Genomic DNA, 14,501 nt, shown 5'->3' on the forward strand with positions numbered 1-14,501 from the left:
AATAAGGTCGTAAAAAATGTATTTACAACAGTTGAAGTAGAAATTGCTAGTAAAGAATGTAAGCCAAACAGGGGAGTGGTTTCTATGCCAGCATGCTAGTAAGGGAGTGCCATGGCCTTATATTCATTTATGGTGCCAAGTAGAACTAACCTGGAGCAACAGTAATTGCAGTACTTTATGAGAATGGTTATAGAAATTACTATAAAAAAAATTAGGGAAAGAGTAGTGGAAATCTAGCCAATATAATGATACTGACCAGGTCAGACCGGGCTGGAGTCCCCTAAAAAAAAAAAAAAAAAAGAAGAGGTCCCCACTCCCCAGGGACACACAGTCCAGGCCGGAGTTGGATTAATGTTAAAGTGTTAAATAAAATTGTGTTTTACAGGTGACCTACAAGTCATACTTGCCTACCTGACCCTCTCCATGAGGGAGAAAATGCTCTGTTCCTGGACTTTCCTGCTAATATATGATTGCCATCACCTGTGGTGAAACACCTTTCTTATCAATTAACTAGCTCACCAGAGGTGATGGCAATCATACATGACCAGGAAAGTCCAGGAACAGAGCATTTCCTCCCTCATGGAGAGGGTCAGGTAGGCAAGTATGCTACAAGTTTCTGCAAACCTGCCCCAACGCAATTGTACTGTTTCAGGTGGGGCCGAGGATGGTTGCATGCTCACAGAGCTCCCATCCTCGGCTCTGCAGCTCTCATCACCTGCTTTCTGCTGTTACCGCTGCTTCGACAATACAGAGCACTACAATACTTCGTCCCAGATTTATCAAGCCTTGGAGAGTGATAAATTGCACAGTGATAAAGTGCCAATCAATCAGCTCCTGACTGTCATGTTTCAAACACAGCCTGTAACATGGCAGTTAGGAGCTGATTAACTGGTCACCATGCTATTTATCACTCTCCAAGGTTTGATAAATGGGGGCCTTCGTCTGTGACTCCATCGCTGGTGCTGCTGCTGCACCAGAGGTGGCTCCTGTCCGTAGCACTGTGCTCCCCACCCAAATTCGATCTCTGCCGCAGCTGCCTCCTGATGTGTCACCTGCCACCGGTTCCTATTGTGTGCGCCCCAATACCGCCTCCCTCTCCCGAGACGTTCACCTGGACAGCACCAAGGTGCGCTGCCTGCGGAGACCCCCGACCACTGGGTTCACCTTCTGCTGCAAGAGAACCACAGACAAGCTGAAATTCTCCCCGATGGCTGCTTCCAGGTCGTTGTCTGATAGGGCTGGACACAGAGACCATGTTGCACCACCTGTGAACAGCAGACTTTTCCATCCAGGTGAGGTGGGAGCTGAGGCGGGAGCCATGGACGTAATCTTGCCACTCACACATTGCATGCTGCGGAGGTGCCCCCCATCTGACAGCTCATTCCCCTGCGCCGCCAATTCCCTGCTCCAGAGCCACCTCACCTGCTTGGTCATTAGCAGACTTGGTCATTAGTGGGCCCTCTCACCATCTGTGGCCAGATGCCTTTCATCCCCACAGTGCTGGGACAAGAATAATGCTGGCCATGCTGGATGGCAATAATCTGTGGCCGGATCCATGCTATCGCTGTACCTGCAGAGTCTTGTGGCTGCAGCAGGCCTTTTATTCTTGTTTACTTTTAACATGTTTTATTCCCCTTTTTAGCCCCATATAATATTTATTCTTCTTTTCCCCCCATATCTGCTCCCACTGTTGTGTTTTGGATTTTTATTTTTTTTGCTTCCCACAGTTTTTGTACATATGGTAATATAGCATATTGTAAGCCGTTGTCCGGTCTGCCATTTGCAACATGTTGCCGTATTGCTGATTCTACATTCTCCTGCTGTATGTTACTGCTTTGGAGTGCAGGATGTGCTTCATGTGGATCTATCCATACTGGGTATAACATACCGCCTCACACATGTCAACATTACCATGTATGCCATGGGTCCATGTATGTCTTATCTCCCACAGTGTATTGTGCCCAACATGGCTGCCTCACCTGGTACACTTATGGATGGGTTGAAAAAATAGGATTTTGGTACCTACCGGTAAATCCTTTTCTCGTAGTCCGTAGAGGATGCTGGGGTCTACATTAGTACCATGGGGTATAGACGGGTCCACCAGGAGCAATTGGCACTTTAAGAGATTGAGAGTGTGGGCTGGCTCCTCCCTCTATGCCCCTCCTACCAGACTCAGTCTAGAAACTGTGCCCGAGGAGATGGACATCTTCGAGAGAAGGATTATACACAGATAGTGGTGAGATTCGTACCAGTTCACACATACAAGGCACGTCAAGCCAACAAAGCTTGAACACTCAGCAACTGCTGAAACATTACTTACCAAGTAACTATGCAGTACTCAACTAAACAAAGTGGTACTGAACCAAATAACATTTGCAGGAAAACGAAGCGCTGGGTGGGTGCCCAGCATCCTCTACGGACTACGAGAAAAGGATTTACCGGTAGGTATCAAAATCCCATTTTCTCTTATGTCCTAGAGGATGCTGGGGTCCACATTAGTACCATGTGGATGTACCAAAGCTCCCAGAATGGGAGGGAGAGCGCGGAAGCTCCTGCAGAACTGATTGACTGAACTTCAGATCATCAGAGGCCAAAGTATGGAACTTGTAAAACTTTGCAAACGTGTTCGACCCAGACCAAGTTGTAGCTCGACAAAGTCGTACTGCCGAGACACCCTGGGCAGCCGCCCAGGAAGACCCCACCTTACAAGTAAAGTGGGCCTTAATAGATTTTGGACACTGCAGTCCTGCCGTAGAATAAGCATGCTGGATAGTGAACCTAATCCAGCGAGAAATAGTCTGCTTAGAAGCAGGACACCCAATTTTCTTGGGATCATATAAGACAAACAGAGAGTTCGACTTTCTGTGACGAGAAGTTTTCTTCACATATATCTTCAGAGCCCTTACAACATCCAAGGACTTTGATGTAATTGAGGAGTCAGTAGCCACTGGCACCACAATAGGTTAGTTGATATGAAATGCCGACACAACCTTCGGAAGAAACTGCTGACAGTGGCAAACGCAGGATTTGCATGGGGGGGTTTCCAGAACTGGGTGGAGCCAATCACGGGGGTGGGGACTGAGGTGACCCAGTATATGCTGGGTCCGTAAAACTAGTGTGTCTGTGTGTGTGTGTGTGTGTGTATATATATATATATATATATATATATATATATACATACATATCTACACATATATATACACCGTGTATATATATATATATATATATATATACATACACACACACACACACACACACATATACATAGCATATTAAACATGCATATATATATATATATATATATATATATATACACATACAGTACACGTATATATACACATATATATATATATATATATATATATATCTATCTATCATATGAGTGTGTTTATATGTATGTATATACATGTGTATATATGTATGCACATGGATATATATGTACTATAATTAAAATAAAGTAAACTTTTATTGCACTTACAAGTGCCACCAGGAAGATAGCAGGCTGCAGAGGACGCTAGACAGCCATTAATAATACTCATGCAGCTAAAAAAAATAAAAAAAATTTTTTTTTATTTTTTTTTAGTGGAGGGGGGTTTCTGGGTGCTCGGAAACCCCCACAGGGTGCGCCACTGGCTGACGCGTCCTGAGCGCAGCTCTATCTTCGTGGAAGATCAAATAAAGGCTTTTACAGGATAAAACCCCCAATTCAGACACACGTCTAGCAGAAGCTAAGGCCAAAAACGTGACCGCCTTCCATGTAAGAAACTTGACCTCAACCTCCTGTAGAGGCTCAAACCAATCCGATTGGAGGAACTGCAACACCACGTTAAGGTCCCAAAGCGCAGTAGGCGGTACAAAGGGAGGTTGGATGTGCAGAACTCCCTTCAAAAAAGTCTGAACTTCAGGGAGGGCAGCCAATTGTTTCTGAAAGAAAAAAGATAGGGCCGAAATCTGGACCTTCACAGATCCTAACCTCAGGCCCATATCCACTCCTGCTTGCAGGAAGAGGAGAAAACATCAGAGTTGAAACTCCACTGTAGGAAAATTCTTGGACTCACACCAAGAGACACATTTTTTTCAAATACGATGGAAATGTGTAGACGTTACGCCTTCCCTAGCCTGTATCAGGGTAGGAATGACCTTCTTTGGAATGCCCTTTCGAGCAAGTATCAGGTGCTCAACTTCCACGCCGTCAAACGTAGGTGCGGTAAGTCTTGATAGGCGAACAGCCCCTGCTGCAGCAGGTCCTCCCGAAGAGGAAGAGGCCTCGCTCCTTCTTGCAGTAGATTCAGAAGGTCCACGTACCAAGCCCTTCTTGGCCAGTCTGGGGCAATGAGTATCGCTTGAACCCTTGTTCTCCTTATGAGCTTTAGGATTCTTGGGATGAGTGGGAGTGGTGGAAACACGTACACTGACTGGAACACCCACGGAGACACCAGGGCATCCACTGCCACTGCCTGTGGGTCCCTCTACCTGGAACAATAACGCTGAAGCTTCTTGTTGAGATGAGAGGCCATAATGTCTATTTGAGGTAAACCCCAAATGTTTGTTATTTCTATGAACACCTCCGGATGGAGACCCCACTTCCCTGGATGGAGTTCATGTCTGCTGAGGAAGTCTGCTTCCCAGTTGTCTACTCCCGGAATGAAGATGGCTGACAGCGCCAACTCGTGCCTTTCTGTCCAGAGGAGTATTCTTGTGACCTCTGACATTGCCGCTCTCCTCTTCATTCCACCATGTCGGTTTATGTAAGCCACTGCTGTTACATTGTCCGACTGCACTTGAATGGCCCGATTTCTTAGAAGAGAGGCCGTCTGAAGAAGACTGTTGTAGGCGGCTCTCAGTTCCAGGCTTGACCACCTTCCTTGGAAGGTTACACCTTGAGTGACTGCTACCCAGCCCCGAAGGCTCGCATCCATGGTTAGAAGGACCCAGTCCTGAATCCCAAACCTGCGGCCCTCCAGAAGGTGAGGCAATTGGAGCCACCAGAGGAGTGAGATCCTGGCCTTTGGCGACAGACGAATTCTCTGGTGCATGTGGAGATGAGATCCCAACCACATTTCCAGGAGATCCAGTTGGAAGGTCTGAGCATGGAACCTCCCATACTGGAGAGCCTCGTAAGAGGCCACCATCTTCCCCATTAGGCGAATGCATTGATGAACCAACACCCGGGCTGGCTTCAGGACATGCCGGACCATAGCTTGTATCACCAACGCCTTTTCCTGCGGAAGAAACACCTTTTGCACTTCCGTATCCAGGATCATTCCCAGAAAGGACAACCTCTGGGTTGGTTCCAAATGTGACATTGGAAGGTTCAGAATCCAACCTTGACTCCTGAGGAGGCGTGTTGTGAGAACAATGGAATGCAGCAGCTTCTCCTTGGACGATACTTTTATCAGCAGATCGTCCAGATATGGAATGATGTTCACACCCTGTTTGCGGAGGAAAACCATAATTTCTGCCATCACCTTGGTAAACACCCTCAGTGCTGTGGAGAGGCCGAATGGCAGGGCCTGGAACTGGAAATGACAGTCCAGCAATGCGAAGCGGAGATAAGCCTGATGTGGCAGCCAGATCGGGATGTGGAGGTACGCATCCTTGATATCCAGTGATAACAGGAATTCTCCCTCTTTCAGACCTGATATCACCGCCCTGAGAGACTCCATCTTGAACTTTAACTCCTTTAGAAAGGGGTTCAATGATTTCAGGTTTAGAATGGGCCTAACCGAACCATCCGGTTTCGGTACCACAAAAAGGTTCGAATAGTAACCTTTGTTCTGCATGTAAGGTGGTACTGGCACAATGACCTGTGCCTCCATCAGGTTTTGGACAGCGTCCTGTAGTACAGTGCTGTATACCAACAGAGTTGGTAAGCCTGATTTGAAAAAATGATGAGGAGGGAGATTTTGAAATTCCAGCCTGTATCCCTGGGATACAATATCTATTACCCAGAGATCCAGGCCAGACGATACCCAGATGTGACTGAATTGTCTGAGTCTGGATCCCACTGGCCCCATTTCCAGGCCGCGCGGTCCACCGTCATGCGGAGGACTTTGGCGTACCTGAAGCAGGCTTTTGTTCCTGGAAACCTGCAGCGGCAGATTTCTTGGACTTAACTCAACCTCCCCTAAAGAAGGTATTGGATGCTCCGGCCTTTCTAGGCCTGTTAGGCCAAAAGGACTGCGTTGCAGATGAAGAGAAGGTGCAACTGACGGAAGAAACGGAGACTTACATAGACGTGGATATCCACGCATCTAGAGCTTCCACAAAGAGAGCCTGACCTGTATAGGGTAGGGTCTCCACACTTTTCCTGAATTCCGCGTTGGCCTACCACTGGCGCAGCCATAGTCCCAGAAGAGCTGAAACAGACATGGGGGGTAATTCCAAGTTGATCGCAGCAGGAATTTTTTTTAGCAGTTGGGCAAAACCATGTGCATTGGCAGGGGAGGCAGATATAACATGTGCAGAGAGAGTTAGATTTGGGTGGGTTATTTTGTTTCTGTGCAGGGTAAATACTGGCTGCTTTATTTTTACACTGCAATTTAGATTGCAGATTGAACTCACCACACCCAAATCTAACTCTCTCTGCACATGTTATATCTGCCTCCCCTTCAGTGCACATGGTTTTGCCCAATTGCTAACAAAGTTCCTGCTGCGATCAACTCAGAATTACCCCCATTATTCTCTTTACAATGCGGTGAGTGTCCCTTTTATTTTTCTATATGAATCCGACCAATGTGGAATTCTGGCTGGGTCGCACCCCACTGATGCCTACTAGAAGATGTGTGTGGACTTATACAGTATATCTTTTAGTGGTTAGGAATTTCATGTCTGGAAATAGGCTTTACCACCTTTATTGCTTGATTGCACATTTGGTGATATAAATATCAGTTAAGGGAGGTATCCTTCATATACCTTGAAAAAGATAACACTCCATGTATCGAAATGCGTTGGGAGGAGGAAATGTGGGGAATACTTGGACCAAATCCAGTTAATGAACTCAGGATTTTATAATAACAACTGCTCTGTTTGCATACTTTTGTTTGGCAGATACATTCGAGAGTCTAAACCTCTTATGCTTTATATGTTATATGTCTTTTTTTCAAATGTCTATTTGTACTTAATGTTTTAGTGTGGGGTGCTGTTCATATTTGGTGGCTTTAGAAGCACATTTAATTATTTCTACTGTTTTTATACTATTATGTGGCACAACGTGAATAAGGGACACTACTGTGTGATGTAATGTGAATAAGGTTGCACTGCTGTTTGGCGTAATTTGAATTGGGGCTACTAATGCATGTTCACACCCCTTCCCAGCAAGATCACGCACATTTTCTTGGGGTGGCGCACGTTGTCCCTATTTCAAATATAGGCGGTGGGGGCATCAATGCTCCTGCTGGCACAGGGCACCAAAATGTCTAATTATGTGGGCAAATCTGACAAAAAATACACGCTATATGCCCCCTTATTATTGACACTGCTATCTGCAAGCTGATGTGCAACTAAATGTGTTGTGGCATTGACGGTTCCGACAACTACAGCTATAAATTTTGACAGCTGCAACTGTCATCATCATACCACTGTCACACTCCGATCTTTCAGACCTGTTCACTTACCACTTCACTGTCTCACTCTGCCATCCCAGGGGGCCCACAGGCTCTGTCACTTCCAGGGGTTCTCACACCGTTCTGCCAGTGCATTTCCATGCCAGAGTTTACTCCAGAATCAGTGCATGTGCGCAGCCACGTTGGATCCAGTCACTTAACTCCTCTCAGACAATCGGAGCGCTGCTCCTCGCCAGATGACATTAGCATCCAATGGGAGACCATCAGTCCCAATAAGAAGACTTACTGTGCACTAGCAAGTTGCCAGTGCAATGTCAATGTTTCATCAGACGCCTACCTGGTCTCCAGCAGACTGAAACCTACTCTGTGTTCCAGCTCAGACAGTCCAGCCTGCATTCTTGCTCCATATTCCAGTTCCAGTCCAGTCATCACCTGGTTCCAGTCCAGCCAAGTTTTCCAATTCAAGTCCAGTCATCACCCTGTTCCAGTACAGCTCAAATATTCTGGTTCCAGTCCGGATATCTTTCATCCTCAGTACAACCAGCATACCTGTACCAGTCCAATCATCTCCCGACTCCAGTCTGGTCATCTTCCATTTCTCTCCAGCATTATTATGTTTCATAAAGTGTATCCTCTGGTGCCAGTCCAGTCCCTACTACTGTCACCAGTCCCCAGGGGCTGATCCAGAGCAAAATGATAGGGGGGCACCATGACAGGGGAATGGGGGGGTTATTTTCATTTGCCACAGGTGTGAGCTCTCCTGTAAAAGTGGGTGTGACCTCACAACAAGGGGTGTGGCCTCAAAGGGAATGCCACATCTGTATGAAAGGTAGAGGGTTATACCTTGGAGAGGCAGAGGGTGACAGGTGAGAGAGGGTGATGTGGAGATGGTGACACAAGGTAGAGGCAGACGATGACACCAGGGAATGGATGACAATGGGAGGAAGTGGGTGATGCCACAGGGAAGCAAAGGGTGACGTAGAGGATGACAGGGAGAGGCAGGGGTGACGGGTGTGGTATCGAAGATAGATAGGAACTAGGTCGACAGTGTCTAGTTCGACCACTATTGGTCGACATGGTCTTTAGGTCGACATGGTCTTTAGGTCGACAGGTCAAAAGGTTGACAGGTTTTTTTATGTTTTTTGATGTCGTTTTCTTCATAGAGTGACCGGGAACCCCAATTAGTGCACAGTGTCCCCTCACATGGCTCACTTCGCTCGCCATGCTTTGGTTACCGTTCCCAATTGTAGTCCATGTGGATCGTTAAGTATGAAAAGGTTCAAAAATATAAAAAAATTGTGAAAAACTCATGTTGACTTTTTGACCTTTCGACATAGCACATGTCGACCTAGAGACCCTGTTGACCTAGAAACCCTGTCGACCTAGTTACTGTTGACCAATAGTGCTCGACCTAGATAGTGTCAACATAGTTAATGTTGACCTAGAGACCGGATCCCGGAGTGACAGGAAAGAGAAGGTGGTGGGGAGACAGTGACGCAGTGGAAAGACAGAGGGTGAGGCAGTGGCAGACATAGAGGCAGTGGGTGACAGGGAGAGGCAGAGAGTGACAGGAGAGGGTGGGTGATGCCAAGGATAGACAGTGAGTGACACCAGGGTGAGGCAGTGGGTGATGCCAGGGGGAGGGTGAGAGTGACAGAGAGAGGCAGTGTGTGATGCCAGATAGAGGGTGAAAGGCAGTGGGTTACAGGGAGAAAGTGACAGGGAGCGCCAGTGCGTGACACCAGGTAGAGGGTGAAAAGCAGTGAATGACAGAGAGAGTGTCAAGGAGAGCCAGAGGGTTATGACAGATAAAGAATGAAAGGCAGTGGGTGACAGTGGGAGGGTGACAGGGAGAGACAGTGGGTGATCAAATAGGGGGGCACTGGGCTGGATTGGAAGTGGGCAGTGAGATAATGATGAGGGGGGGAAACTAGGGTGGAGAAGGGGGTACACTGGGTTGAATGAGAGGGGACAGTGTGACTAGACTGGCTGGGGGGAGTTCTTGCTGAAGGGCAGTGGGCTGGTTGGGGGAGGGAAGATGGGAGACACTAGGCTGTCAGGGTGGTTAACACTGGAATAGGGGAGTCAATGAGATGGTGGGGGACACTGGGCTGAATGGAGATAGCTACTCACCCATAAAAATCAATTTGTGTTTGTATTTGTGGTTTTGTAGATATTCTGGAATGTTACAGGCTGTGTTTGAAAAATTACAGCAAGGATCTGAGTGGCTGGTCCTTTATCTCTGTCCACTTTATCTCCATCCAAGCCATAGTAAATAGACCTCCTAGTCTGGCTGCGGTCAACTGTAATCAGCTTGTGTGTCCATCAGACACACAGAGATGATCACACTGCAGGCTCCCTGCACAGCTTTCTCAGTCTAGGGGCAGAGATAGCGTGCAGAAGTACATGATCCGCAGTTAGCCCTTTGATAATGCAGTGGTTTTTAATAAAAATAAATCAAAAATAAGTTAATTTGGTTAGATCGCATTTCTCATTATAAGTATGGGAAATGCTATCTTGGTTACTAAAAAAAAGTAAATGATTGGGTTGGAGCAGTTTTTCATGACAACTGCTTCAAAAGACCTTTATTACATTCATGACATACTAAAATAAAGTGAAAAGGGCATGAAAACACCCTATTGAACATTATTTTAGTAAACAAGTGGTTAATAAATCTGCCCATCTTAGTGAAATATATTCACTATTTGAAGTGATGCCATTCTGTTATTACAGCTGTCGCTAGTAACTTTGGGGAGATGTACTAAGTCTTGAAAAGTGATAAAATGCACTGTGATAAAGTACCAGCCAATCAGCTCCTAACTGCCATGTTACATGCTGGGTTTTAAAAAATGACAGTTAGGAGCTGATTGGCTGGTACTATCACCGTGCAATTTATAACTTTTCAAGACTTAGGGGTTATTTAGGTTTGTTAGCAAACTAAAAAAGTTAGCAATTGGGCAAAACCATGTGCACTGCAGGTGTGGCAGATATAACATTTGCAGAGAGAGTTAGATTTGGGTGGGTTATATTGTTTCTGTTCAGGGGGGGTAATTCTGAGTTGACCGCAGCAGCAAATTTGTTAGCAGTTGGGAAAAACCGTGGTGGTCATCGGCAACAGAGAATCTGTGTTGCACTTTATGAGAAGGGATCACTGCTACTGTACCATTTACACACCTGCAGTATTAACGTGACTGCAGTTCTCTATGTGATTTTCATATACAGTATACTGTAGTATTGTGTTGCACATTTATTGTAACCTGACCTCTCTGTCTACTGTATGAACTGTGTAGGCTGGTAGGGGGGAAGGGGGATGGGGGTAGGGGGAGGCAGTGGAAAATACTGTGTTTTGCGATATGAGCATCCGAGTCCCCTAACAGCATAAACGAACACCAATGTGAAGGTATCGCTGCTTGCATTAATTTTACACATGAACTTGTGCATATTCAATGCATCGAAATGGGCAAGCAATGAAGGCTCTCGCCTCCCATACTGGGAGTCCCGGGTTCGATTCCCAAAGTGCCAATCTATATTTTTTCCCCCTGACATTCACTTTATTCATTTGTTTTCTTTGTAATCCTTTTTTCTTTGTAAAATTGAGCCTCTCCATTCTCGCCTATGATGGAAACTTTGCGGTCTGTGGTTAATCACGGAGTTAATTGGGGTCCCTCTAGTGGGTGACCCCAATTAACTTTGCGGTTAGCCGCAGACCGCAAAACGAAGAGGGCCGATCATCACTGGATAATAGGTGAGTATTTTTTTCACAGGTACCCCTATTGGATTCTACTGGACAAGGGGACGTGATTGGGCGGTGTGGGATGTAGGTAAGTATGTATGAGCGTCTCAGTCACAGCTCCGTAACCATTCAGCAAAGCTGTTTTCTTGTAATCAGACTTGCTGTGTGGTTGCTCTCCGACCTTAGAGAAATCGCCTGCTAATTTGCTCTCTGTGTTCCTGCTGTTGAAATCTGTTGCTGGCCTCACTTGTTCCAGCAGGTTTCTACAGTTTCTCCAAACAGTATTTGATCGGTAATTCTTTCATTTACCTTTTCCATTTATTTATATATTTAAATTAATATCCTTACTGTACTGTATGTGTGTATTTTAGCTAGGAGATTGTGACGTTCCTTTAGCATTGCACTGGAGCTTGCAAAACCTATGCCGTCACTCACTCCGTAGCCGAGTGCTGCCACTAGGTGGGGGTTCATGGGCGGTGGTCATTTTGTCACTTTACTATGTGATCGAATCCGGTGCAGCATAATGTGTATGGAGCTTGTCTAGCCCTATCGCCCTTGTGTATTTTAACTAGGGTATTCAGATGCTCCTTCAGCATTGCACTGTAGCTTGCAAAACCTATGCCATCACTCGCTCCGTAGTTGAGCGCTGCCACGAGGTGGGGGTTTATGGGCGGCGCCCATTTTGTCAGTTTGTTATGCGGTCAAATCCGGTGTACCGTAATGTGCATGGAGCTCACCTGTTTTATTTTCTCTTTTTAACTTCAATAATTAACAAACATGTTTTTCTGCACTGTTTTCTTTTAGATCACTGGACATGAATCCAATTGAATTAGTGTGGGCTCAAATAAAAAGATACATTAGGAGTGTGGCGAAGCCAACAACAAAACAACAGCTGTTGGATGGGATCCAAAAATTTTGGCTAGAAGTACTCACACCTGAACATTCTAATAATTATATAAATCACCTGTATAAAGTATTACCTGTTATAGGTGAAAGAAATGGTCAAGCCACAAATATGTAGTTCTGTACTGTATTTTTTGTATAACATTTGAATCAATGCATTATTAAAAATGTTTATAAAATTGCCTTTGTCTCAATATTGCATAAGTTAATGTACAATATTATACATTATACTATACAGTAGTTCTGTTATTGATGTGTATGAACAGTTGTTTACAGTTGTATAAGTCCTGGGTAATAGAGTACTGTACATTTTTGATCAGTACAGAACATGAAATCTGATTTTGTAATAAAGACTTTTTTTTAACATTTACAGTATATTGATGCTTTTTCAATAAATATTCCATTATACAGTACGGTATGGTACAGGGGGTAAATGTACAGTATGATGTGTCGCTATGGGGGAGAAGTGTTATTAAACATAGAAACATACTGTACAGTACTGTACTGTAGAAACATACACTAGAATTTGATGGCAGATACAGTAAGAACCACTGTGTCCATCTATTATGACCCTTTTTTTACAATATTTTTAGCTCAAACCGTATTTGATCCTAGCCCCCCCTTCCTTTCCATTCTCTGCTCCAAACTACAGAACAGTACTTACAGTATTGTATTCAGATTTGTAGTCTTTCTGGGTACTGTACTGACAATACTGTACTGCAAGCTCAGCGAGACAGTACAGTATTTCTAAAGTACAGTACATTAACTCCTGAGGTTGCTGTGTATAGTAAAGTACTGTAACACACTTTTACAGTAAGACTGTGCAGTATCTTGATAATGACTTATATACGGTAGTTTTACTGTACATTACTGTATTTACTGAGCTGTATACGTTATTTTGGGGAAAAAACACTAACAACAATAATTCAGCCATCCTGACAATGGGTAATTGCCTTATAGGGCCTGATTGTACGCAAATGCAGCTTTCCTTCTTTGCTGCCGGTGTGTCTGAGGGGCAGCTTGGGAAATAAAAGCGGCCCTGTACTATTGTCTAGAAGTGTCCCAACATGGGCAGCACAAGAGGCACAGTATAACATACCGTGAAGCCATGAATCAGGACAATGCAGTGTACTGAGTGTGATGGGTGGGCCTCCTGTCATATGTGGGCTGGGGCCACATGGCAAAACCTAAAACTGGCCACACAGACACATCAGCCTACCAGAATTCTTCCTGGTGAGGCCTATGGCCTATCTCCCCCTAACTCTAACAATGTGTCATGTATGATGTCACAACTCGGTGGACATGTATTGTGATGTCAGTCATTGGTGAACACAGCAGCCGGGTCTGGCAACAGCAGGGACAAAGGAGTATGCTTGTACCAGGCTCCCAAACTCAGAGTGGCTATGCACCCTCAAGAATCTTGGACATTAGTTTCTCCATAAGAAAAAAACTATTTGTGTTCCCTAATGCACACTGAGTGATTATTTTAATCACACTTCACTTATATAGCACTTATGTGCTTCTTATTAACCCTTATTAACTTTCACCTGTGTGCTGACCTGGGGTAGCCGACCTGTGCCGACGTGATGGGGTCCTGCACCCCGGACCCATACCTAGTATTAGGGACCCCCAGTGACGGAGACGCCTTGCCGAACGGCCTAGGGGCTTAACCCTATATCTGCAGATATACGCAACTAAGATCTCTGTATTATCTGATTATTATGTAGTATTATTTCTCACTCAGTGTGCGTTAGGGAACACAAATTGTTTTTTCTTACACAGAATTACCCCTCCCTTTTAGCACCTGAGTGACATCACAACCTGATTGAGCAGCTTTCCATTGTGTGCATTACATTAGTTTCTCCTACAGCACTGCTACTGTATACAGTACCTTCACTGTTTTAGAGTAACATGAATTCTAATAAGCACCAATATGAAGAAATGTGACTTGTCTAAGCTGCATACTGTACTGTACAGTATTTTTTTTAGGTACTGTACATTACTGTATTAATATTCAAGTCACAATTGTGCTTAAATTTTTCAGTATAACACTGTATGTTACACAGTTATAAATGATGTGTGTATTTGTTTTTAATTATTTTATGCAATAAAAAAGTATTTGAGAACTTTGCACAATTGTACTGAGTGCTTCCTTTATGCAGTAGACCCTCTCCACACATATGCTGATGGTTCTGTACAATTCTGGGCACCGTACTACAAAAAGGATATCCTGGAGCTAGAAAAGGTTCAGAGGCGGGCAACCAAACTGATTAAGGGCATGGAGACGATGGAATACAAGG

The sequence above is a fragment of the Pseudophryne corroboree genome, chromosome 4 (assembly GCF_028390025.1).
Source record: "Pseudophryne corroboree isolate aPseCor3 chromosome 4, aPseCor3.hap2, whole genome shotgun sequence".
Taxonomy (NCBI): domain Eukaryota; kingdom Metazoa; phylum Chordata; class Amphibia; order Anura; family Myobatrachidae; genus Pseudophryne; species Pseudophryne corroboree.